Genomic DNA, 26,245 nt, shown 5'->3' with positions numbered 1-26,245 from the left:
AAAGGTTTAAACAGACATAAGGAGCTCATCCCTGAAGTAACCACGTAATCAATATGATTTATTTAGTAGCGATTTAGTTGGTAAATTACTCTACCTCATGAAGCCTCCCTGATGCCTTTGAATATCTGTGTCACATTGGCAGCAGATGCCTAATGCCAGAAGAGCTGCGACAGAGCATAAATGACAAAGATAACGAACAAAAATAGGAAGGGGGGTGGGGAGGGGAGAGGCGGGGTGATGGAAAATGTGCAAAAAGGAAAGAACTCTGTGGAACATTGATAGATTTCCCAATGATGGTAAATGTTCACTAAAAATAGACTGACAAAACCCTTTCTTTCCATTAATATCGCCTACAGTACTACCTCAGGACGTGATATTGTGATTAACACTTTTGCATATATATATATATGATATATATATATATATATATTTTATATTATATATCAATTATATAATTGTTTATATATATTTACGTATATATCTATATATATATACGTATATATATATATATTATATTAATATATTATTATATAGAATATATATATGATTTTTGCTCCTGGTGAGCTTAAGTTTAATAATGAAGAAGACAGCGAAAAGACTGGAGATCATTTCTTCTTTCTATTTGTACGTTTCGGGAATTCTTTCCCATCTTCAGGGCTATAAATAGAAATAATTTTTACAATATTAAAAACTATGCTAAAATAAACTAATAATTATAAGAAATATAGTTTGTCATTAAGCTAAAAGATAAAGAAAAACTACAAAGTGACTTTAAGCTAAAAGCAGATTAAAACACTGAATAACTTAGTAAAATAACTCATCCAAAAGTAAAACGAAAAATATAAATAAAAAAATAAACAAAGACAGTATTCTGCCAGACTTAATGTTAAGAGGTTTCGTTGCTAACTGATGGAAAATAGCATAGTAGTCCAAAGGCGATGTTGGAGGAATCAAAAACAAAGGGGGGAGAGAGAGAGAGAGTATGTGAGTAATAGGCAGTTAAGCAATATGTAACAGTGTGGAGGTAGTTTGGTTGTTTAAGGTAGTAGACAGTTTCTTGATGTAAAGAGATTCTAAAAGGAGCGAAAGACAATCAGCAGTTTGACAGAGTATTTTGAAATTATTATACATAACGTCAGTTTTGCATGAATTTGAATGGTTCCTTATGGCCGAAAATTCTCTTGATTTTAAAATGCAGTCAGTGGAAATCGATGCGGACTTTCAGTAAGCGTCGGGTAGATCCGACGTAATTTCCAAAATTACATTTTGGACAAGTATACTCATACACAACGAGAGAACGCATCAACTCCGGAAGGGTGTCTTTGAATTTAAAAAGTCTGCCTATTGTTAAAGGGTTGTTGAACAAATTTGAAATGGACATAGGGGTACAAAGTGCTTAGTGCTGTTGTCAGTTCACGTCTAAAGGCTGCATTTTTTAGAAATGGCAATGAAAAATACATTAATTTCTTCGGAACTTGAGGACACAATAAACTGGGCTGATATATATTGTTTAAAAACTGTTTTACAATTTTGTCAAAGAGGTCAGAAGGATAACAGTTATTCTTAAAAAATACTTTAAGAAAGGCCTTTTCTTTATGAAAACTATTCCAAACTGAACACAGGGAATAGGCTCTGAATAAAAGTGTCTTTGCCGAATTCAGCTTAAATGTCATAGAACAGTTACTAAAAAAGTTAAGACCCAAACCAGTGTTCGCCTTTTTCCTAAAAATACCTGTGAGAAATCTCCCATTAAAACGTGAAATTTTATGTCTAAGAAAGGTACATGATTATTTGATTCCACTTCCATTGTAAACCTAATATTTTGAAGAAAGTGTTAACAAACTCTAAAAGCATATCATCATGGGATTTTCCTTTAAACAATAAAAACGTGTCATCTACGAATCTTCTATAAAGAACAGGCACAAATAACTCTGGACATTGTCTAAGAAACAGTTCTTCTAGGTGGCACATAAATATATTGGCGAATGTAGGACCCAGTGGTGACCCCATTGCCATACCATCAACCTGTTTGTACAGATTTTTGTTTAAGACAAAGTGGGTATCAATCACTGCAAGCTCAAGGAGGCTTCTAAAACTATTTAGATCAAAACCATTGAATACAGCCGTTTCTGTAGGGGAAAGCTTCTTAAGTATAATTTCTATTGTTTCCTTAAGGGTCACGTTTGTAAACAGCGACTCAACATCGAAACTGACCATGAACGCATTACTATCTTGTTCAAGAATTTCAGGAATTTGTGCTCTGTAGAAACCCGAACCGCTTGACTGATCTAAAAGAAATTTTGCACGTGACTTGCCAATTCCGGGGTAATAGATCGTGAGAAATTTACTTACTTTAGTCTCCTATTAAAACTACCCATTTTCTACGATAAGAGTTTGTTCGTTCTCTGAAGAAAATATCAAAGCAGGGTGAATAAATTCAGTGTATCTCGGTATTTTGAACTTGTCATAGTCATATCATAAATTTAAAAAGGTAACTTGCATATATTATAAAAAACTTTTATTCATAGACATACTTTTACTGCGTGGTTTTGGAAATATAAAATTATTTAAGTGTAGGTAACAGCTCCCAACCGAGCGTCGTGTCTGTTTACCAGTCCACCATGCAGATTAGCGAGTACGTTTCTGGTCCAAATGATATCGTAGTGTTTTGTTACCAATACCCTTTCCGGATTTACCGTGTAGTGCATCACACAATGCTATAAGCAAGAGTAGTACCATCCTTATGAAAGAGAAATGTCAACGATTGCGTGTCATAAGTGGTTCACGAAGACTGAAGAGAGTTAGCTACCCCAAACAAACAATGCCAGCACTCTCTGATCTAGGTAGCTAGTACTACTTACTAGGTAAGGTTGGTTTCATTCCAAGGATTTATTCTCCGATGTATACTTCTTAGCGCCTCAGTGGCGTGGTTGGTATGGTGTTGGCGTCCGACATCGGTAGTCACGAGTTCGATTCTCGGCAATTCCATTGAGGAGTGAGAGATGTGTACTAGCTAGTATTTCTGGTGATAGAAGTTCACTCTCGACGTGGTTCGGAAGTCACGTGAAGTCGTTGGTCCCGTTGCTGAATAACCGCTGGTTCCATGCAACGTCAAAACACCATTCAAACAAATTTGTCTCTTCAATATCTGAACGGGAAACTTGTACATCAGTGGTAACGTATGTAGGTTTTAGAGAAAACTTTATATTGGTAGCATATAATTTTAATGGTTATTGATAAAAACTTTGGGGTGAATGCTGAACAATGGGAACAAACCTTTCCTAGAATACATTGTCCTAGCGAGACTTCACCATCCTAACCTCACTAGGGCATTTACTTGAAAGATTTATATGAAAGACAATTTCTCACTGATAATAGGTATATAGCCTGCCACTTTTCATAGGTTATAGAAAAAACTTTATACATTTTATGAAATAAAAGCTTTGCACAGAGCATATACTATTATTTATAGTTTATGGAGAAAGCTTTACATTGATAGTATAGGGGGAAACACCAGCGACTACCAACCCTTATCACGGTGGACAGGTCTTATTCACTCGATATTTAAATGGTGAAACATGAATACAATTGCAACTCTAAGCATACCATTTAAAAGACTGAAGTTTCGTCAACATATTGTGATATATGAAAGCCCCATACGAACTAAAATAAGCATGTGAGCTCTTCGTAAAATATGTTTTCAAGGCAGTTTTGAAATCCAATATGGCGGCTACGTTTTGCATGGACGGTTCTCATCAGTGACGGCCACCATCTTTCCCCAGCCTTCCCAGCACTCATTTGAACAATGTTAGCGTATGTATGTAACGTTTATTGATCTTACTCAAGATTGCAGTTGTAATCAGCACAATAAAACAACATTTTGTTGAAAGTATGAAACTTGTTATTCCCGGGGTTATGGTTGGAACTGAATTCATTCTTACCTTGTAATCGGCGGTTTTTATCCTTACTGCCATCACAACTGAAACTCCACAGTGCTTATTTGATTGTTATTATACACATTTTGGTCTCAGTTCACTCCACATTGCACTTTAAACCCGTTGCTGTTCCTGGTTTCCTAAGTCGCGCGCGGCCATAAACACAATTACAAACAGCAGACGACGACAGACGACGACAGACGACGACAGACGACGAAACTGCAAAGTTTTATTCCCTAAACTGTTTACTTTACTCGTTATTTAGTTTAAATTTACATTGTTATTAAAAATTTTGATTTAATTCATGTATATATCCCTTTTTAGCAACCAAATTACCCCGAAAAATACAGATATTTCTAACGTAGATAAAATCAAATGTTTCTAACGTTTTCGTACATCTGGCTGCCGAAAACCATAGAGGAACGAATACGGAAAAGTGCATAGAGGAAACGACTACGTTTTTTTTTTTTTTTTTTGCTTTTTTGTTTTTGCTAGCACTTTTCATTGATTTCAGTCTTTATTAGTATTTTGAATTTCTTAAATAATCGTATGCCAGAAATAAATGTAACCTTTAATGTTTGCATGCTTTAATGTTTGCATGCTAAGAATGGCAAAAATCATCGTTGCCACATTAGTGGAGGCTTCACACTACGCCGTTCCATTATTATAAACTGTTTCCATGAATTCTAGTTGTCATAGTAATGCAATAATGATAAATTGCTTTAATATTTATGTATATATACTTCCAATACATAGCCTAATTTCACCAATTTCAACGTTTTGTGTGTAGTCTTATACCCAGTTTGGAGGGTCAACACATACCGAATGGCAACAGAGAGAGAGAGAGAGAGAGAGAGAGAGAGAGAGAGAGAGAGAGCGGAGGAACGAAGAAGAAGGGGATGGCGGTGGAGGGGGTGGGGGAGAGGGTAGGTGGAGCTTTATACGCGTGTTCGTTTTAGTTTTCCGTATTCAATTCTGCATAACTGGAGTTTTTGTCTCTTGGTACAAGGACAAGTGTCGTTATTCTTTACGATTAGTGATTCACGATACCCTTATAAATTACGGCACTGGGTGTAATGCACTATAGCAAAATCTCGTTCTGATACGAGTGTTCGTTACAGGAATAGGTATTGCCCAAAAACGTGCTTGCACTGTCTCTGAAAAACCCATAGTAGACATGCTGCTTAGTTGTCAATCAAGTTTTTATAACCAAGTATTTTTTACAAGCTAGCTATTGAATAAATTTGTATTTTTCTCAATCAAAACATATGCCCCTCAATGCTAACTTTCCTCTTTTAATGACTTTCTGGTCATTGCAAATTCGGCCCCATAATTTCCTATGGTGCGAAAACAAGAGGCCCAGGGACCGAAAACGATTGCATCACACTACGGCGATAATCCGGCAGTAAAACATCTTCATATATCCAAAACGTAAATAATAAAGATATATATGCGCATTACGATTATAACAATTACATGAATAGCTGATAATCTGCACGAATAACTGGGTAAACTGTTCTGCAATGACAGTTGAGTATAGCAATTATTTACAATAGGTACGAAAGTCAAGATGTCGTGACGTCATAATACAGAACTTAAAAGAACGTTCTAATTCAGAAAAATAATTACTTAAATTTGAGTCAGAGTCGAGTTACTTTTTCAATAACGAATATTTTCAAATTAATCATCATAAAAATGTAAAATATTGATGTTTTACTACTTATTTAAAAATTAGCTAAGAGCACGCTTCTCGTCATCTTCTACCAAAACAGCTGTTTACTCCATGCTTGTTGTTGGTGAGAAATCGTGTTTCGATTGTTGTGATAAAAGTGCTCCAGCGTCTGTGGGTACAAGTGGTGTGCGGATTTATCACAGGAAATGGAAAGTTTGTTGACACAAGCGACTCCGTAAACATCGAGACGGCGTCAATCTTCGAAAGAACATTTTTTAGTTGTAAGTAAAAAATTTCTAAAGCGTTTTTGGAGTGAAGATTTCCAACTGCCGTGGGGCGGCCATTTTCAGTACCCTCTGTTTAAATCTTAAATTTGGCCTTAATTTCTAACTTTGGAGAAAATACTTACTTCGAAAGGAGAGTAGAGGTCTTTAGCTCCGTTTCTCACCAACAACAAGTCGCGGCTGATGCCCATCTCGGGTGTCAGGACGCGTTATAACGTACTTTTTCGGAGGGTGGCTAGGTGTTGATTGTAGGTGGCCTGCTTGGCCTGCTGTGATGTTTTACCCTATATGAAAGCCCCATACGAACTAAAATAAGCATGTGACGCTCTTCGTAAAATGTTTTCAAGGCAGTTTTGAAATCCAATAGGGTGGCTACCTGTGGATGTACAGGTTCTGATCAGTGACGACAATCATCTTTCCCAGCCTTCCCAGCAATCATTTGAACAATGTTAGCGTATGTATGTAACATTTATTGATCTTACTCAAGATTGCAGTTGTAATTAGCACAATAAAACAACATTTTGTTGCCTATATTACTGAAAGTATGAAACTTTTTATTCCCGGGGTCATGGTTTGAACTGAATTCATTCTACAGTGCTTATTTGATTGTTATTATACACATTTTGGTCTCAATTCACTCCACATTGCACTTTGAACAAGTTGCTGTTCCTGGTTCCCAAGCGCGCGCGCGCCACAAACACAATTACGAACAGCAGATGACGAAACTGCAAAGTTTTATTCCCTAAATTGTTTACTTTACTCGTTATTTAGTTCAACTTTACTTTGTTATTTAAAATTTTTAATTTAATTCATGTATATTATCCCTTTTTTGCAACCAAATTACCCCGAAAAATTACAGATATTTCTAAAGTAGATACAATCAAACGTTTCTAACGTTTTCGTACATCTGGCTGCCGAAAACCGTAGAGGAACGACTTCGGATAAGTGGATTATATACCTTTTTTTTTTTTTTTTTTTATTTTTTTTTTTTTTTTTGCTAGCACTTTTCATTGATTTCAGTCTATATTAGTATTCTGAATTTCTTTAATAACCGTATGCCAGAAATAAATGTAACCTTTAATGTTTGCATGCTAAGAATGGCAAAATCATCGTTGCCACATTAGTGGAGGCTTCACACATATTCCGATTCATTATTATAAACTGTTTCCATGAATTCTAGTTGTCATAGTAATGCAATAATGATAAAATTGCTTTAATATTTATGTATAAATACTTCCAATACATAGCCTAATTTCACCAATTTCAACGTTTTGTGTGTAGTCTTACAGTACCCAGTTTGGAGGGTGAACACATACCAATTGGCAACAGAGAGAGAGAGAGAGAGAGAGAGAGAGAGAGAGAGAGAGAGAGAAAGGAAGGCTAAGGAAGAAGGAAAGGGGTACCCCGGCGGTGGAAGGGGGGGGGGGGGGGGGGGGTAGGTGGAGCTTTATACGCGTGTTCGTATCCATATCTGGATAATGGAGTTTTTGTCTCTTGGTACAAGGACAAGTGTCATTATTCTTTACGATTAGTGATTCACGATACCCATATAAATTACGGCACTGGGTGTAATGCACTATAGCAAAATCTCGTTCTGATACGAGTGTTCGTTACAGAAATATTGCCCAAAAACGTGCTTGCACTGTCTTTGAAACCCATAGTAGGTATGCTGCTAGTTGTCAATCAAGTTTTTTGTAATCAAGTATTTTGAATAAATTTGTATTTTTCTCAATCAAAACATATGCCCCTCAATGCTAACTTTCCTCTTTTAACGACTTTCTGGTCATTGCAAATTCGGCCCCATAATTTCTTATGGTGCGAAAACAGAGGCCCAGGGACCGAAAACGATTACGTCACACTACGGCGATAATCCGGCAGTAAAACATCTTCATATATCCAAAAAGTAAATAATAAAGATATATATGCGCATTACGATAATACCAATTACATGAAGAGCTGATAATCTGCATGAATAACTGGTAAACTGTTCTGCAAGAAAGTTGAGTAAAGCAATTATTTACAATAGGAACGAAAGTCAAGATGTCGTGACGTCATAATACAGGACTTAAAAGAACGTTCTAATTCCAAAAAATAATTACTTAAATTTGAGTCAGAATCGAGTTACTTTTTCAATAATGAATATTTTCAAATTAATCATCATAAATATGTAAAATATTGATGTTTTACTATTTATTTAAAAAAATTATCGAAGTGCACTCTTCGTCGTCGTCTTCTACCAAAACAAGCCGATGAGAAACCGTTTTCAGATTGTTGTGATGAAAGTGCCCCAGCGTCTGTGGGTACAAGTGGTGTGCGGATTTATCACAGGAAATGGTTAGTTTATTGACACAAGCGACTCCACAAACATCGAGATGGCGTCAATCTTCTAAAATATTCAAGCGTAAGTAAAAATTCCAAAAGCGTTTTGGTGAGATTTGCACTGCGTTGGACACCCTTTTCACTACCCTCTGTTTAATGCTTTAAATTTGGCCTTAATTTCTAACTTTGGAGGAAATACTTACTTCGAAAGGAGAGTAGAGGTCTTTAGTTCCGTTTCTCACCAACAACAAGTCGCGACTGATGCCCATCTCCGATGTCAGGATGCGTTATAATGTAATTTTTTTGGGATTGATCACGCTGATTGTACATGTTCCACCCTGTACCCTGCGGTTTTTTTTTTTACCCTATATTGATTTTTGCTCTGAAAAGACTGCATTGCAATGATAGCATAAACTATTTTCATAAGCGATGAAGAAAACCTTATATTGATAGCATATATTAATGAATTTTTGTTATCCAAAAACTGTGCACTGGTAAAATATATATATATATATATATATATAATATATATATATATATATAATATATATATATATTATATATATATATATATATTTATTTATTTATTTATTTATTTAGATTGTATTTTCCCAGAATACAATGTCCTGGCCAGACCTTACCATCCTAACCTCTTTAGGGCATTTACTTTTAAGATTTATATGAAAGACAGTTTCTCACTTATAATACATACCCTGCCACTTTTCATAGGTAGCATAGGTATACTATGTTTTAGGTTATGGAAAAAACTTTATACATTTTATGAAATGAAAGCTTTGCACAGAGCATATACTATTATTTATAGTTTGTGAAGAATGTTTTACATTGATAGTATACATATATTGATTTTTGTTAAGAAAAAACTTTGCACTGATAGCATAAACTATTTTCATAAGCTATGAAGAAAAACCTTATATTAATACCATATATTAATGAATTTTTTGTTTTTTTATGCAAAAAACTGTTGCAGGTGGTAGATATAAAGTATATATATATATATATCTATATATATATATATATATATGATATATATATATATATTATATATATACACACACATATATAAATACTAATATATATAGTATATATATTATACATATATAATATATATATATATATATATCTAATATAACTATACCTTTATATTTATATATATCTATATATATATTATAATGTTAAAGTTGAAGTTTTTATGTTTATGCAAAAACTGTGCACGGGTAGATATAAAGTATATATATATATATATATATATATATATATATATATATATATATATATATATATATATATATATATATATATATATATATATATATATATATATATATATATATATATATATATATATATATATATATATATATATTATTTCCTAGAATACAATGTCCTGACCAGACTTTACCATCCTAACCTCATTAGGGCATTTACTTTCAAGATTTATATGAAAGACAATATCTCAATGATAATATATATTCTGCCATTTTTCATAGGTAGCATATACTATGTTTTAGGTTTTTAGGTTGATAATATATATTGGTTTTTGTTATGAAAAAACCTTGCACTGATAGCATAAACTATTTTCATAAGCTACGAAGAAAACCTTATATTGATAGCATATATTAATGAATTTTTATGTTATACAAAAAACTGCCCAAGAATGAAATTTTTGTTGCCACAATTAAAGAGATCAAATTGATGCCCAAACCAGTATTGTTGAGGCATGCTTTGCAAAACATGTTTACTATTGTGGCAATAAAGAAAAATTCTATTTTCTAAGCTGCTCTCAAATGTGATGAGAAGCTTGAGTGTAGTTGTCGAAATAAAATGAAGTGTGATTCCTATCAGTTAGAAAGGTCTTTGAATTGTAAAGAACATTCCAGTTACCCGTATTGCTTTTCTCCCTCGCTTGCACCCTTCCTCTACGCTGGCACTAAGCCTTTGACCTCTCTGAAACGACATTTCTCTTTCAGTTTTCGACCATATCCGACAGCGAACTGCCTCCTCCACACAAGAGCAGGTCTTTTCGTTCAAGCATTTATCCCACTGACTACGGCTCTGCCAACAGGAGAGATGAAGGTGATGGGAATAAATGGCACTGTGCATGAAACGTCAGTCTAAAACACAGGTAAACACAAACGGAGTTTTTCTTTTCTTTGTATTTTCTTATTGTCAGAAGTGACTTTAGTGCATGTAAAGTGTAGTATAGGTTATTCATTTTTGACGGAATCGTTAATTAGAAGAGCTACACGAAAAAGCGTTCGTCTTTACGAAAACGAGAGGTCGTAGAACGACGATAAATTTGACTCTTTAAGTTAACGAAAACACTTGTCATGTTCAGTATCGTTGATGAAAAGCATTAGCCTTCTATAACGTCGTTTAATCCAGCGACTTTTAAAATGACTTATCAGCTACGCTATTTCTATCTCATTTATTATACACGATTTGTATGAACAATTATGCTATGACTCGACAACTGCAATTAGCCCCATGGAAACAGCGCTCTAATTAGCATGTGAAATCTGAACAGAGTTGGGGTGCGGTGGTGGGAGGGGTTGGATGCTAAAATATTTTGTGATAAGTCCTATGAAAACACAAATTATCAAGTAATGATTGCTGGCTTTGCCTGCATGTAGACTTCAGGAGTAATTAGAATTTTTCAAAGGAAAGATTTTCTTATAAATCATTTAAAGATTTTCTTCTACATTGAAAGGAAGCCATTTTTATTACAACTAAAGTATAGCCTGTAGGGGGGTAGTGCCGTCAGTGCACCTCATGCGGTGCACTGTAGACATTACTTAAGGTTGTTTGCAGTGTGCCTTCGGCCCCTAGCTGCAACCCCTTTCGTTCCTTTTACTATACTCCTTTCATATCATCTTTCTTCCATCTTACTTTTCACCCTGTCCTAACAGTTGATTCATAGTGCAACTGCGAGGCTTTCCTTCTGTTACACCTTTCAAACCTTTTCACTGTCAATTTCTGTCTCAGCGCTGAATGGCCTTAGTTGCCCCAGTGCTTGGCATTATGCCTAAAACCACATAAATCAGTCAGTCAGTCAACAAGTAAACTATATATTCAGGAAGTTGAAAACTAGGTAGTTGAGGTAACTAATACCTGGACTGTAAAGAACTGTTAAGAAATTTGTTTATTCGAGATGGGCAACAGAAAATTCCCCGCGACTTCCGTTGAGAAAACCTAACAGCTCCATCCGCCTGCATTTGCTACATGATTCATATTTCCTGTGTGGAGCTTGGACCCGCAAGTCATACCTAAGATCTTGCGTTTCAACAAGTTCTCAGAATGACTCCGATCCAATAAGCAGTAAAGGCTACAACGCCCCACATTCCCATGCGTCTGCATCTCACAAATCGCAGCCCAATCTAGCCTGTTGATTGAGAAAAGCCCCGGATCTGACAATTCAGATTTCCTTTTATAGCTTAAAGGGAGTCAGGATACCCATTTTGGCATTCGCTTAGGTTTCTCCTCGAGGGATAGAATAGCTGTTAGTAAGATGTAGCCCAAAACTGTACTGTCAATTATGCCTTGCTCACACATTTGCGATTCAAGGAAGCGCAGTGCATAACTGCTAATTACGATGTTACTATGATGTAATTACGGCCAAATCGCCAGCAGTCGCCTTGAATCGTTACCGCGTCACCGGGTTTGGTGCTGTGAACCAAGTGATGGCAGATCTTTTTGACTTCTGAAATATGCGCGGTCTGGTCGAGCCAACTGTCATTAACTTTTTCCTCATATTGTGCAATACACAACGCTGATGCAGTGGCGTTGCATTTGTCCTAATTATATTGTACTTATCGTCAGGCAGTTGCAACATGCATCATCCTTAAAAACATCCGCCATCACTTGGTGCACGTCGCCAAACTTGGCGACGTGGTAACGATTCATGGTGATTGTTGGCGATTCGGTCGTAATTACGGCGTAATGACGTCGTAATTAGCAAAATTTCGGCAGCTCCGCATTTCTCTCTACATTCGTTTTCGTTACTGAAAACATGCCTTTTGAAACATGCTAGTAGAAATAATGTCATTAATTTCTCTCTCTCTCTCTCTCTCTCTCTCTCTCTCTTGTAATAAAAAGACTAAAATCTAAAATCATGTTTCCTCATATTTCCCAGGAAGATAATGAGGCGTGGAGGTGCTTAAAAGTTTTCAAGGGCGCTCATAATGAATAAAAGTCAGGAGACAAAACTTTGTGCAAGTTGCTCCCCCCCTGGCGGAAAAAACTCTCAGCAGGTATTCGTTTCTCGTCCATCTCTCTCTCTCTCTCTCTCTCTCTCTCTCTCTCTCTCTCTCTCTCTCCTGCACAGAAATGGACAGAATAGGACGGTTTCCATAAATTTAATTTCTCTTATGCGGAGTGTTCAAAACTTTTGTTAGCAGTATGCCTACCCTCTAGTGCCGCGTTCACGTATGCCTAAGGCGTTTACAACTAGTAGAGAGAGAGAGAGAGAGAGAGAGAGAGGAGAGAGAGAGAGAGAGAGAGAGAGAGAGAGAGAGCGAGCTAGTATTGAAATTATCCGCAAGTCGTACTTGTTCAGTCAGAGTTTTGTTTTGTTGTAAATATTTATTAGTTGCACTGCGTACTGTCGGAGCTGTAACCACCTCATTGTATTTTATCCATTTACTCTACAGCTAAATGTTTCCTCTTCTCGGTATAAAACATTTGAATTTAACCGAGTCTGATAAAATCTTATTTGGGTAACTGCAGACAAATATTATGTAACTAAGTCTCATAAAGTCTTATTTGAGTAACTCCAGAAAAATATTATTTAACCGAGTCTGATAAATTCTTATATGGGCAACTACAAATAAAAAATATCATTGAAATACATATATTATTTGTAAAATGTACACTAAAAATATTTAAATGCCAACCTGACCGGTAGCATAAAATTATACTTGTTAATTTTCGGCAAATGTAAGTCAACTTTGATAAAAATTCTGCTTGTAATACTATGAAAAGTATAAAATTTTGTATGTTTTCTCTAATAACAGATAAGAATCTCTCTCTCTCTCTCTCTCTCTCTCTCTCTCTCTCTCTCTCTCTCTTCTCTCGCTGCATTCAGTCTTCATGGAGAGCAACGGCGACAATAATCATAATAACAATAATAATAATGAATGCGTCAACGAAGGGACAAGTTCACACTGCAATAGGTAAATTAGAGAGAGAGAGAGAGAGAGAGAGAGAGAGAGAGAGAGAAATTTGTTTAAAATCAAAAGTATATAAATATTATCTTCAAACTGGAGAAATTCTTTTAACTCCCTCTGAAAGAAAATCCCTCCAGAAAGTAAATTGCTCAGAATTTTAATCTTTAAAAGCTATACCAGAGTTTCTCGGCAGGAGGAGAAGGAAGGGTGGAGTGAGAGAGAGAGGAGAGAGAGAGGAAGGAGAGAGAGATGGAGGAGAGACGGAAGAGAGGAGAGGAGAGAGATGTGGAGAGAGAGAGAGAGAGAGAGAGAGTTGTAAGTTCTGCTCTTCATCCTTTTCCCTCTGCAACGGGGCTAATGGCTGGAGTCAGCAAAAAAAAAAAAAAAAAAAAAAAAAAAAAGGAATAGCAAAGAAAAATAAGCGAGTGAACGAGTGCTCGCCTCTCCATATACTCAGATCTCATAAATGTGAGAAACGCCTTCTAATGTCGGAGGGGTTTTGGGGGTTGGGGGGGACCGGGTTGAGGGGCTGTGATCGCTGAGATGTGATAAGAATCATTTTGGGAAAATTGTGCCTGGCGTTGCAATCATAATTTTCTCATTCTCGGCGACACAATTTAGCGGGGAAGGCGACGAGTAAACTGGATGTATTTCGATCCACGAATGAATATACGAGTAGACGAGATGGGATTTGTGATGTCCATTACGTTGTATGTAGCTCCTCAGTGGCGTGATCAGTATGGTCTTTGCCTGCCACCTCGGTGGCCGCGAGGTCGATTCTCGGGCATTCCATTAAGGGGTTAGAGATGTGTATTTCTGGTGGTAGAAGTTCGCTCTCGACGTGGTTCGGAAGTCATGTAAAGCCGTGGGTCCCGTGGGCTGAAGCAACCACATGGTTCCATTGACAACGTTTAAAAATAAAACGCCATACAAAACAAAACAATTTACGTTGTATAGAATTGCTCAACAAGAATGACTGACCCTATCATCACTAGGAGGAATTCGATCATTTATCTTCCAAGTCTAATTGCTATTAACCAGAATCCATACTAGTACCAAGTACTGCTTGTTATTGTAGCAAAAGTAGTAATTGCTCTGAATTTAAACTTGTTAGATACGCTTTTGCTATGCTACACCAATCATTTTTACGACAACCTGTACTCCATCATCATTTCATCTTGATTGGAGTTCATGCCTTATATGTAATTCACTCCCTAATATGAGGAACTTCCTTGAAAATTCCTTTGTGTTATAACCCCCGTGTTAACCGGAAGGCGACCCTCTTGACATATCCATGAATTCGCAATATGACATTACCATATGCTAGTTAGTCAGCGCCGTCAGGTGCGTCATATTGTGAGGGGTTTCTGGTGCTCGCACACACACACACACACACACACACACATATCGAGGCATATGACTACCTATAAGGCAGAGGTCTTGTATTCGTTAGGTAGAGGGGTTTTGTGGAAAATCGGGATAGCTTCAGAAATCGTCTGCCAACCGAATATTTGTTGATTATGTATGAATTTAGGCTCCTGGAAGGTTTGATTGTATCGTAGATATATCTGAAGAGTTGCTGTACTATGAATAATGCAGTTTAACCGCAGGAAACGACAATACATCACACTGCTGTCAAAATTCATGCTGGTGAACCAAGATTAACATCACAGTTTGAAAGAATTTATTAGAGGAACTCCATTTATGACCTCCAACTGTGGATCATTCGTTCCCCCATAAATCCAGCTAAATGCAATATTCTCATTTTGGCAGGATTTTTTTTCGTCTTGATTCCAGAATTTCTTTTGGAATTTGAGCTGACTGTGAGCTCCCAATTTCCTGGTAGGAGGAGCTGCCCGAAGACAAAATCAGGAAATTCGACTGTGTCTCCAACTCCCATTCTTCATTCCATAAGCGATGATCCAGGGGTTCCAGAGTTTCGCCTGCTGAAGATTAATCTCTGGGATCGGATGTTCTATATTGAGACGAACATAAATTTGCCTTCTCTTACAATCAACTCCATAGGGATAGTGCCGTCAGTGGACCTCATGCGGTGCACTGTAGGCATTACTGAAAGTTTTTTTCGGCGTGCCTTCGGCCCCTAGCTCCAACCACTTTCATTCCATTTACTGTACCTCCTTTCATATTCTCTTTCTTCATCTTACTTTCCACCCTCTCCTTATACTCGATTCATAGTGCAACTGCTTTGAGGTTTTCCTCCTGCTACACCTTTCGAACCTTTTACTGTCAATTTCCATTTCAGCGTTGAATGACCTCATAGGTCCCAGGGCTTGGCCATTGGCCTAAATTCTATATTCAATTCAACCCAACTCAACTCTTATAATCAACTAAAAGCGATTATGTATTCCTTTTGGTTTAAGTCAGTTCTGAAGCTTTCCCTAAGTACTTACTGCTATATTATATTATGTTAAGTTTATATCACTGTATGGAAAAAAATTACCTACGTCTAATCATCTCTCAAAGAATTCTGGCTCATTTGCGATATTCCCGAATTCCAGTTTGAATTATTCATATTTGATGACTAATAGAAAATTAAAATCCAGTCTGTTTTTGGTAGACGTTGCCAAATTGGTAACAACCTAAAAATGTTCAATCAGTAGGAAATGATAAGAAAGGTGAAGCTCCCCTCTTGGCCATGTACTCTTATGTATACGCACACATATACATCTATATACATGTATATATTATATATATATATATATATATATATATATATATATGTATGATCTATATATATATATATATATATATATATATATATATATATATATATGTATATTATGCATATAATTATATATATATATATATTATATATATATATATATAATATATATGTTGTGTGTGTGTGTGTGTGTGTGTGTATATATATATATATATATATATATATATATATATATATATTATATATATATATATATATATATATATATATATATATATATGAGTATATATTTGTGAAACTTAGCAAATAATAATCTCAAATGAGCATCGAATACGTCTTCAAACCTATTTCACTCTGACTTATTTTTTTATTGTTAATATCTGTACACACTTGGTAAAATGGCCGGTACCGTCGGCAAATCAGCAAATCGGAAGACTGCAAGTAAAGGCTCATACGTTTCCCGTCATTATTAACATCTCATTATTAGGCGGCTTCCGGTAGAATCTGAAAAGGGGCGACAGGTGGCGTTTCCATGAATGCCGTTATCTTGAAAAACATCATCTCTTTTTGGCAGTTTCTTTTGTATCACCTCTTTGGATGGAAGGCTGCCAAATTATTATAGTTTGGTTTGCTTACTATCCCTTTATTTGCATTGCTGTTGGGAGAAGTTTTTTCATTTGAATTCCGAAATGCCTGTTTGTATGTCTTCGTGTATGTATGTGTGTTTTTGTGCGACGGCGCTCGCGTGCCACGTTGGAATGGAATTTTAGTTTTTTGCAGTATGATTCCGATAGTAGATTCACATCAACTGTGCATCTGATGTCTAAGCCCGTACCTTATGACGCTCCTGATTGGCTGTTGATAAGCCAATCACAGGCCGGAAACTCTGTCTCTCAAGAGTGTTCACATAGGCAGGATGTATGTTACCTCTCTCCTGAGGGATACTTTTGAGACTTCTCTCAGGAGAGGTGGCACATAGTACATCCTGCCTATGTGAACTCTTGAGAGACTGAGAGTTTCCAGCCCAGTGATTGGCTTATCAACAGCCAATCAGGAACGTCGTTAGGGACTAGCTTAGACATCAAATGTACGGCTGATGTGAATCTACTATAGCTAGTTTCATTAAGACAAGGAAAGAGAATTTTATTGGTCTTGTGCTCTGCCGTTTCCACTCACACTGCCTAGGAAGTTAAGAACTGAAGGTTATACACAAATTGATCAGGATTTTATATTTAAGATTTAATATTTATGATATCAACTGAAATATCAACAAAAACTTGAATGCCATTTCGACAAAAAATACAATCTCTAGAGGAGACTGAAGTTAAAAAATGTTAGACTGTTTGTAACCTTTTATGCCATACATTTTTTCTTCCTGTTTATTTGTGTGGGTTATAAAGAGTAAAACAATCATTATTCGTCTAAGAAGTACACAAGAACTTGAGGGCAACCCAAATTTAAATTAAAGATAACTAGTGGTGCATACCTATAATAGCACTCGTGCGCGTGAAATATTATGATCATGCTTTTACGTTTTCCTTTTATAATAAACAAGTATGGAAACTTTTAAAGCCCAACCTTCAAAGTAACGCTCTTACTCCTGAACAACTGTACAAAATTAAGAACTTGTAAACAAAGATGACGAGCGTTTCAAGGTCACTTGTCTAGTTTAGACACTTCTAAGATATATTTCAAACGAAGTGAGTTTGTTTCATCTATAAAAGTGATTGGGGAAATGTCTGCAATCGTCTGTCGCCAGGATATTCGACTCAAGGATGCGTGAACGACGACAATGGCGCAAGAGAAAATTATTTCATTGCCATTATTAAATGCAACCATGCAGAGATGCTTTGGAGATTCAAGATTAGATCTTTGATTTGCGAAACGAACACCAACAGCGTCACTCGACCGAGAGGACTTCAAGCGCTGAAAAATTATTGATGGCCTGTTGGCAACAGTTACATATGTTTGAAGACAGTTTAGGCTTTTGATTCAGTTGTGGAATAGGGAATTCGATTGCCATAGTTGAATATGTTTGAAGATAGTTAAGGCTTTTGATTTAGTTGTGGAATAGTGAATTCGATTGCCATAGTTGATAGTTTTGAAGTAGTTAAGGTTTTTGCTTTAGTTGTGGATGTGAATTCGATGCCATATTTAATGTTTGAAGATAGTTAAGGCTTTTGATTTAGTTGTGGAATAGTGAATTCGATTGCCATATTTACATATGTTTGAAGATAGTTAAGGCTTTTGATTCAGTTGTGGAATAGTGAATTCGATTGCCATAGTTGAATATGTTTGAAGATAGTTAAGGCTTTTGATTTAGTTGTGGAATAGTGAATTCGATTGCCATATTTACATATGTTTGAAGATAGTTTAGGCTTTTAATTGAATTGTAGAATAGTGAATTCGATTGCCATAGTTGAATATGTTTGAAGATAGTTAAGGCTTTTGATTCAGTTGTGGAATAGTGAATTCGATTGCCATATTTACATATGTTTGATGATAGTTTAGGCTTTTAATTGAATTGTAGAATAGTGAATTCGATTGCCATAGTGCTATGTTTGAGATAGTTAGAGTTTTGATCAGATAGTGAATTCGATTGCCATAACATATGTTTGTGATAGTTAGGCTTTTAATTGAATTGTAGAATAGTGAATTCGATTGCCATATTTGACATAGAATAGTTAAGGCTTTTGATCATTGTGGATGTGAGTTCGATTGCCATATTTACATAGTTTGAATGTAGTTTATTTTTAATTGAATTGTATTAAATATGAAATTCGATTGCCATAGTGACATATGTTTGAAGATAGTTAAGGCTTTTGATTCAGTTGTGGAATAGTGAATTCGATTGCCATATTTACATATGTTTGATGATAGTTTAGGCTTTTAATTGAATTGTAGAATAGTGAATTCGATTGCCATAGTGACATATGTTTGAAGATAGTTAAGGCTTTTGATTCAGTTGTGGAATAGTGAATTCGATTGCCATATTTACATATGTTTGAAGATAGTTTAGGCTTTTAATTGAATTTGTAGAATAGTGAATTCGATTGCCAATGGATACATTTAAAAGCAATGAATTTACTTCAATCTAAAAGAAGGATGTCAGCTACCATCACACTAAGAGTTGTAATCACCATGAAAATAGGCGTGATCCGACATCCAGCTTACTCTGGGCACGTGCTAAAATGCATTGTCAAATAACGCATCATTTAAAAAAGATTGTTGTATTAATCATATAAACAGGAAAATACGGAAATGCAATTTATTCCTCCCGAAAATAAACACAAATTGAAGGCAGGTATTGGTGATGAGGCGATTTCGGAAGATGTTTTCGAAGGTAAGGATGTGGAGGGGGGTGGGGGTGGCCGATTGGATGCAGCAAAAAGGCCTTGATATATTCTCGTATGAGGTGTGACCCCATCGCTGTTGTAAATGTTCGCCTGTTAAATTTGGGCGTTCCATCATTTTTGATGTGTGTGTGTGGACTGTCTTTTGCGGCATTTTCGGTCCCTCATCTTTTTCCCTTTTTTATTTCCTTTTTTATTTATCTAAACAAACGTGAAAGAAACAACACAGACGCAAGTACGCGCACACAGCCAGAGAGAGAGAGAGAGAGAGAGAGAGAGAGAGAGCATGACGGAGATACATCAGGTTGTCTTACGACAACCTGAATCAGTTTTAATTGACATCATACTACATTTAGCGTCCTATACAGTTCAGCGGCTAACAATGAAACCTGACAAGTCTGAATATTTTTTTATAATGAGATTAACTGTCTGTGACAGTTTCTTTTACTGGAAATTATCACAGTTTTCCATTTTTTCATTTTTCGTAGATACGTTGGTTTTAGAGCCTCAGTGGCGTGGTCGGTTTGGTCTTAGCCTGTCACCTCGGCCGCGAATTCGATTCCATTGAGGTGTTAGAGATGCGTATTTCTGGTAACAGAAGTTCACTCTCGACGTGGTTCGGAAGTCACGCAAAGCCGTTGTTCCCGTTGTTGAATAACCACTGGTTCCATGTAATGTAAAAACACCTTACAAACAAATAAACAATAACAGCTCAGTCACTAATTGGTGTAAATTATTTTTGTCAAAATCTAAGACTAAAACTGATTCGATCCAATTTGCCTTGAATCCGTCCATCCATTCGACAGAACGACCTGCTATATCACTCAGGAGAGTTGGAACATACATCCTGCATATGTGAACTCTTGAGAGAGACTGAGGGTTTCCAGACCCGTGATTGGCTTATCAACAGCCAATCAGGAGCGTCGTAAGGGACTGACCTAGACATCAAATGCACGGGTGATGTGAATCTACTGTAGTGCCAAGGTTTGACACTCCAGGCGATAACAATAATGGAAACGTCATTTGTGAGAGTCCCGATACTATCAGCGTCGCTCATAAATGTCGTGAGCTGTTATTTGTCTTTCTTTTATGCGTCAGCCATACGCAGTCGGCAGTAAAAGACGTTTCGTAATAAACATTTTACTGCCATTGCATTAAGACCTGTACATCCTTATGGTGAATCGACGCAAGAAATGCAATGCTCAATGTTCAATTGTAAAGGACAAACACTGATGAACCGAAGACCTTTTGAAATTCCATTTCGATTATCTTTATAATATTCTTGTATATATTTCCTTCACTCGAACAAGCGAGACATTGGTATCAAATATCGAAGGGTCCTTCCTTGTCCCAAATGCGCTCTCATTCCTCCTAATAGACATTCGCGAGAACAACAGACCGGATTTCATACCAGAGAAGTGAAAATAATTGTGCTGAAATTTACGACTCGAAATATGACATTCTGAAACTTGATAAAAACTCGTGTCAGTGGGAGGTAATTAACAACGTTTATCAGTTGTTGAGAAGGAATAGGTTTTTGTGATCGAAAGCATTTCTGCCAGGAGTTGAAGATTGCTTAAACAATGTATATATGTGGCGAGGGGAAATGAAATTACAATAAGAAAACAAGCGCTTCAGTGGCGTGGTCGGTTTGGTCTTGGACTACCACCTCGGTGGCCGCGAGTTCGATTCTCGGGTATTCCATTGAGGAGTCGGAGATGTGTATTTCTGGTGATAGAATTTCACTCTCGATGTGGTTCGGAAGTCACGTCAAGCCGTTGGTCCCGTTGCTGAATAACCACTGGTTCCATGCACCGTAAAAACACCGAAACAAATAAACAAAACAATAAAAAAACAGAAAGCTAGAGGCACTTATCTTATTTTTTTTTGAAGTTCGAGAGGCAATCGTCAAAATATAAGTTTTTTTTCTACACTTGAAATTTCAGTGATACGTGTGGTAAAGACACCATCAAGCACTGCGGAGTAACTAAATCATAAAATAGTCGGCTTGACTGATAGGAGCAGATTGCATTTTTAATAGCTTGTTCCAGTTGACTGAGAATCCGTACATCGAGAAAATTTCCCCTGAAATATTTCTTTATATATTTCATAAATGGTTTAGATTATGCCGATATCTGCATGTGACCATGGGTAAGAAGGTAGATCATATTAATTTTAGATATTGGCAGTTTGGATAGAATGGGCGACGATAGGCTGGCCCAAAGAGCGTGCAATTCAGAAGGCAAATAAATAAATAAATAAATAAATAAATAAATAGATAAATAAAAAGTAAGTAAAAAAGACCCAGGAGATTTGGAATAGATGAAACTAAGTAAGTGGTGGAAAGGAAAAATCCCACAACAATTAAAAGTGTTCGATAAGAGGTAGATGAAGTGGTGTGTGGAAGGGGTTCGATGTATAATGATAGTAAGCTTTCTGGGTAGGTGTATGAAGCAGCTAATGTTGTGGAAACCTGACTGCACAATTGTTGTGGGACTTTTCCTTTCCACCACTTATTTAGTTTCATCTATTCCAAATCTCCCAGGTCCTTTTTTTTTTTTACTTATTTTTTATGTATGTATTTATTTATTTATTTGCCTTCTGAATTGCACACGCTCTTTGGGCGTGCAATATATATATATATATATATATATATATATATATATATATATATCATAATTATATATATATTACATACCATACATAACACATATATATATTAATATATTATATATATATATTATATATATATATATATATTATATTATATATATAATATATTATATATATATAATATATATATATATATATATTATATATAAGTTTTTATATATATATTATATATATAATATATATATATATATATATATATATATATATATATATATATATATATATATATATATATTACATAGACACCCAGGGTTGTAGCACAACCCAAGAAGAATGCATATAAGGTCACCCGGGGGCGTACTGTAGCAGTGTAGTGGGTGAGATGTTGCAAGAGTCCCATAGACGAAAACACCCCAGGCAATGGACCCATTAGGGGGTTAGTGCTGTCAGTGGCACCTCATGCGGTGCACTATAGCCCTTACTTAAGGTTCTTTGCAGCGTCCCTTCGGCCCTTAGCTGCAACCACTTTCATTCCTTTTACTGTACCTCCGTTGATATTCTTTGTCTTCCATCTTACTGTCCACCCTCTCCTGACACTTGATTCATGGTGCAACTGCTTTGAGGTTTTCCCCATTTTACACTTTTCAAACCTCTACTGTCAGTTAACGTTTCAGCGCTGAATGGCCTCGTAAGTCCCAGTGCTTGGCATTATGCCTAAAATCTACAAATCTCTCTATCCCAGGAAATGGAGCCAACACCACTGAAGATGATGATTACTACGTTTAATTACCTGTTCCCTTGATTCACGAAGACAAGTTCTATTATTAGTCCGAAATCCTCACCACCTTCAGCGTCTGATCCCACCGATAAAGAATCTACTTTCTTACTCAGGGAGTAAGCCTACAACATACTTTGTTGTTGTTGTTGTTGTTGTTGTTTTGGGGGTAGGAAAGGTCTATGGGAGAAGTGTAAAAGGGTCCGAAAAAGGTGTTTTGCATTGATTTAAAAATACAGGAAGTTTAGGATAGGATATTTATGATTTATGTATTAGAATAAAAATTTAAAAAAAGTAAATAATGTGCATGTTAGGTAGTACAGAGCAATTATTTCTAATATGAAATAGACCGTATGTATTTTAGTTTTCGTTGGTTAAAACGCGCTATTTGACCGTAGATTTTACCACGCGCCCCGAGTAAGCTGGAGGTCAGATCACGCCTTGTTTTATTTCCTCTTTTCATGCTGCAGCCTTTCTTTAAGTATCTGTCCTCTGCAGTGTCCTCAGTTTCCTTTGTCTTGTACAACGTCAGTATTTTCTGGGGAGGTGAATTCAGGTGATCTCATCTTCACAAGGGATGTCTTGGTGGTTTGATCCGGGAAATTCAATTTCCGCTTCATTGCACTGCACGTCGTCTCTCTCTCTCTCTCTCTCTCTCTCTCTCGGTTGCATCTCTGTGCCAAAGTCTTTCAGTTTTCTTTTCCGAGAGGATTAGAAAAAATTGTTTCGTTACTTATTTTGATAGCAAGAGTAATTATTATTATTATTATTATTATTATTATTATTATTATTATTGTTGTTGTTGGTGTGGTTGTTGTGGTTGTGATGACAATATTGTATCGAAAGATACACAAATTATTTTCCACTCTCTCTCTCTCTCTCTCTCTCTCTCTCTCTCTCTCTCTCTCTCTCTCTCCTCGTGACTTCGTAGGGCCGCGATATCGCGTTCAGCTCATAAACTGAATAACCATCGTTTGATTCCTGACCGCACGAAGAGAAACGGTAAACAACAGTTATCAGTGTTCAGAACTCAGTTCATTTTATGCCATCAAAGGAAGTCCTCACTTCGACTTCTGAAACCACAAACGTAACCAGTGCATCAGTGGCGTGGTCGGTATGGTCATGGCCTGCCACCTCGGTGGCCGCGAGTTCGATTCTCGGGCATTCCCAATGTGGTGACAGAGATGTGTATTTCTGGTGATGGAAGTTCACTCTCGACGTGGTTCAGAAGTCATGTGAAGCCGTTGGTCCCGTTGCTGAATAACCACTGGTTCCATGCAACGTAAAAACGCCATACAGACAAACAATTATAGGAATCATTCAAAATCTCCTTATTCCCTGTCACCTATTTATTTATAATAACTGATTATCTAAGTGAAACAGAATAGGGGTAGAGGTTCCCCGTGATTTGCCTCCGAATACTCTGTTCAAGAGTTACGCTGATGGACATCAAAAGTGACGCTTTTTTTTAAAATGAATTCCAAGGCCCCTTCAGTTCCCAGTCATTCCCTTTAGACTGTAGCAGTTCCGCGCCTTCAGGAGAGCAAACAGTCGTTAGTCTCAATTCAATTAAGAATTCGACCAGTCTCTTTTAGGAAGTCTCACTGATATTCCAGCAATATGCACTTGTCTCCAGGCTTACAAATGCTGTTCATTTATATTTGCTATACACACTGCCACTTACTCCTCGTTGTATTATGGCAAATGAGGTGGAAACTGATGAATGTTCACTCAAAATTGCACTAACTATATGAAATTTGACCGTAGGTCAAAGGAAGGTAACAGTGAAGTGGATATATACGATTGTCGGTTTACGGAAAGTCCAATGCAATGAAAGGGACAGAGTGAGCACAGCAAAAGTATTGTTGTGAATTTAAACAAATAAAAAAAATTAATACTATGATGACTGTTATCAGTCAGAAACAAGTTTACTGGAATAGTTCATTGATTGCGAAGAAGTTTGTAGCATTTTAATTTTTTAGTATTTTGACAGATATTATCGAATACATCTAAATTCTTTGGGATATAAGTATTCCATGACCGCTCGTTAGTTAATGAATAAATTCTCACCAGTGAGTGAATGCGTGGGAAGTGCTAGCATAAATGCTTTGTAAAATGCGGCGAGGGGTGTCCAGGTTTCTTGCATCCACAAAGTTCAGCGCACAACATCCCGATAGCAGCAAGCGCCTCAGTGGCGTGATCGGTATGGTCTTGGCCTGACACCTCGGTGGCCGCGAGTTTGATTCTCGGGCATTCCACTGAGAGGTTAGAGATGTGTATATTTGGTGATAGAGGTTCACTCTCGACGTGGTTCGGAAGTCAAGTAAAGCCGTTGGTCCCGATGCTGAATAACCACTGGTTCCATGCAACGTAAAAAGGCCATACGAACAAAACAAAAAACCCAGTAGTAGCCTAGCTTCAGTGGGTCCCTTAAATATTTGTGCCCATCAGAGAACATCACGCAGAACTCTTCGCTTCTTTGTTGCCTTGACTATAGACTGAGCAAATAGAATTTGAATAAACTGAAGTACCAATGATTTCCCGATACTGTTCATCAAAGTGAAAAGGACGCCATTAATATGGGGATTGTCCGCTAAAACCTCATCAATAAAAAAAAATAAAAAAAATATTATCCCTACACGTGGAGACGAGGCATAATCGAAGCAGGATGTAAGCACTGCTTAGACTGTAGGATCGAAAGGATTTTCACTGAATATTAAAATGCGTTTCCATTAATACCTTCGAAACGGATTAAACCAGGTACAAAATCCGTTTGGAAAAAGGCATTAAGTTTGCATTAGTCTTTCCCAACATACGGAAAGCAGAATGCCAAAAATAGTTATCAGCCGTAAAAAATAGTAGAAGTAAATGTAAAACCATTGACTTCAGCCTAAAGGTTCGACTCACCAGCACACAAAGGGGGCCAATGAAACGCAGTATAGTAGATTCACATCAGCCGTGCATCCGATGTCTTGGCCAGTCCCTCACAACGCTCCAGATTGGCTGTTGTTAAGCCAATCACAGGGCTGGGAATTCTCAGTCTCTCTCAAGAGTTCACATAGGCAGGATGTATGTTCCACCTCTCCTGAGGGATACTTTTGAAGGCCTGGAAACTCTCAGTCTCTCTCGAGAGTTCACATAGGCATGATGTATGATCAACCTCTCCTGAGGGATACGTCTTTCAAAAGCATTTCTCATGAGAGGTGGAACATACATCCTACGTATGTGAACTCTCTCGAGAGACAGTTTCCAACCCTGTGATTGGCTTATTAACGGCCAATCAGGAGCGTCGTAGGGGACTGGCCTAGACATCAGATGCACGGGTGATGTGAATCTACTATAGTACTACTGCCAGAACTCGCGTCGAGACTTGAAGGAATCATGGCGGGGAAAGAAAGTTATAAATTGCCAACAATGGAAACTTCTTT

General features: G+C 36.8%; 1 long non-coding RNA gene across 1 annotated transcript in view; it reads left to right on the top strand.

Moving 5' to 3' along the window:
* The first annotated feature begins 2,619 nt into the window (after window positions 1-2,619).
* LOC135225489 (uncharacterized) overlaps window positions 2,620-26,245 on the top strand; it is a 98,723-nt gene continuing 75,097 nt past the window's right edge. Inside the window, exons 1-2 of the long non-coding RNA XR_010316995.1 lie at window positions 2,620-2,864; window positions 10,199-10,353. This is a non-coding gene — a long non-coding RNA (uncharacterized LOC135225489). The remainder of the gene's footprint in view (window positions 2,865-10,198; window positions 10,354-26,245) is intronic.

Source organism: Macrobrachium nipponense, chromosome 13 (assembly GCF_015104395.2).
Source record: "Macrobrachium nipponense isolate FS-2020 chromosome 13, ASM1510439v2, whole genome shotgun sequence".
NCBI classification, from domain to species: domain Eukaryota; kingdom Metazoa; phylum Arthropoda; class Malacostraca; order Decapoda; family Palaemonidae; genus Macrobrachium; species Macrobrachium nipponense.
This window is presented reverse-complemented; position numbering and strand designations above follow the sequence as displayed.